At 43.8% G+C, this 2,163-nt stretch overlaps 1 pseudogene across 1 annotated transcript; it reads left to right on the top strand.

The window, feature by feature from the left end:
- Nucleotides 1–830: 830 nt before the first annotated feature.
- On the top strand, nucleotides 831–1,738 carry LOC308566521 (tetraspanin-5 pseudogene; annotated as a pseudogene). Its single transcript has 3 exons — nucleotides 831–894; nucleotides 1,002–1,142; nucleotides 1,251–1,738. The product of its transcript is annotated as a tetraspanin-5 pseudogene (transcript).
- Nucleotides 1,739–2,163: the final 425 nt, after the last annotated feature.

Below are 2,163 nucleotides of genomic sequence, written 5' to 3'. Positions count from 1 at the left end.
TAAGCTATTTTCCTGTTAGAATATCCACTTTTCCTGTTGGTTAACTTTTTTGCAAGTGATGATTCCTGTTTTCTATATGTCTGATTTTCTATATTTCCTAATTCAGGTGTTACTATCACAAAACAGAAATAACATTATCCCTCTTGTATCTATTGTAGATATTGTTAATCATGATACTTGTTCACACTAGCAAAGTTAGGACTACAACTCAACCTTGCAGGTATCACTACCCATTTATCAGAGTGGCTTGTCAACTAAAATGTATTAGCCATCTTTGTCACAGACACTATATTTTGCAAAAATGCATCTCCTAAAATCTATACTTACTAAGTATTAAAGTAGTGTTTACATTTACATATAAGAGCAACATATATATTAAAATTTTTATTCATTATATGTTTTTGAAATGTTTCATATTCTTGGTTTATAAATAAGTAGAAAAGGGGAGGCAAGAATAGAGTATAGGCTTCCTCTATCATAGCCTTTCTTTTATATCAGACTAGACTGAGGAGATGAAAGTTCTTTAATTTTTCAAAAAATTTTCCAACAGTGATTAGACCATGGAGTGAAACACCAGACTCAATTTTCATTTGAATGAATGCAAAGCCAAAGAGAGAAAGAGGGGGCTCGCTGCACGGGGAGCGTGTGTAGAGGGGAAACGGGAGAGAAAGCATCTGTTCACCAGGATGGAGTCGACCTCTGACCTGTGCTACCTGTAGACTGCATGCAAGCCAACTGCCCAAGTTCCCAGGTCCCAGCGCTTTGACCCCATTTAGTTCTACTAAGCAGTTTTGGTGCATTTTGATTAACATCAACCTTGCTTATGGTGATTTTTGGGAACAGCATTTCTTAGAATTAGACTGTGGGCATGGAATGAAAAATTTTTAGGCGGAGGTGAGAGGCACAGTGACAAACCACTGGCTAATCGCAAGTGAGGTGCTGAGGGTGAGGAGAGACTCAGTTTTCAGAACAAGAGTGCCTGTCACTGGTCCTCAATGGAGTTCTGTCCAACATCTCTTTCATCACCAGTCTCGGTGGCTTTGACTCGGTTTGGCTCTTCCTTGTGGTGGGAAGAGTGATGTTCATTTTGGGATTTGCAGGGTGCATTGGAGCTCTACAGGAAAACATGTTCCTTCTCAAGTTTCCTCAAAGACCTGATCCTGTCAGGCCAGGAGAATTACTGAGGGAAAGTCCAAGAGCTAAGATACTGTGAAATAGTAATGGAGCTTTTTTGTTGATGGAGGCCCTAGAATGGCCCTTTTCTGTGTTCCTGGGAATCATTTTCTTCCTGGAGCTCATTGCTGGCGTTCTGGCAATTGTTTTCAAAGACTGGATCAAAGACCAGCTGTATTTCTTTATACACAACAACATCAGAGCATACAGGGATGATATGGATTTGCAGAGCCTCATAGACTTCACCCAGGAATACATTCCAATGCAAGTCGGGAGAGATGCGGGCGCCCTTCTCCTGTTGCACTAAAGATCCTGCAGGAGACACACTCTGTGGCTATGATGCCAGGCAAAAGCCAGAGGGCGACCAGCACATTGTAATCTACATGAAAGGCCACGCCCTCCTGTTTGAGAAGTGGTTGCAGGACAATTTAACAATCGTGGCCAGCGTATTCATAGGCACTGCATTGCTACAGATTTGGGGGATTGCCTTACCCAGAATTTGGTTAGCGATATTGAAGCTGTCAGGGTTAGCTGGAGAGCAGAGCCCCTGCCACAGCTGCTGTGAGACACTGGATGGACACAGCCTTCTGGACCCTCCAGCATGTCCAACCAATCCCCCCTGCACGGACCCCAGTCGCAGAGGCGTCCTGCAATCCCACCTGAAGGGGCTGCCAAGACCTTGTTTTGGGGGGTAAAACAGAAATGCTGCTTTCTGACAGAATTTAAAAAAATATATCCAATTTGAGAGTCATTGCACCATGAATCTCTACTGTAGCCATAAATTTATGGATAGTTGGATACTTACCAAAAGAAGAAAAAGGAGGGGGAGGCCCAGATGTACTCGAATGTGGGGGAAAGTCTCGCTTTCCGCCTGAGTAGTGGCTGCAAGAGGCAGCTTTGCTCTTCCTCACACCGGGAAGGGACCACCTCCTGTTCCAAGGCCTGAAGAAGTGCATCTTTCCTTTACCTATGAGGGCTGGCGGGTTGCAC

The sequence above is a fragment of the Miniopterus schreibersii genome (genome assembly GCF_964146895.1).
Source record: "Miniopterus schreibersii genome assembly, chromosome: 1".
Classification (NCBI taxonomy): Eukaryota; Metazoa; Chordata; class Mammalia; order Chiroptera; family Miniopteridae; genus Miniopterus; species Miniopterus schreibersii.
The sequence above is the reverse complement of the archived record's forward strand: the minus strand, read 5'-3'. Positions and strand labels throughout refer to the sequence as shown.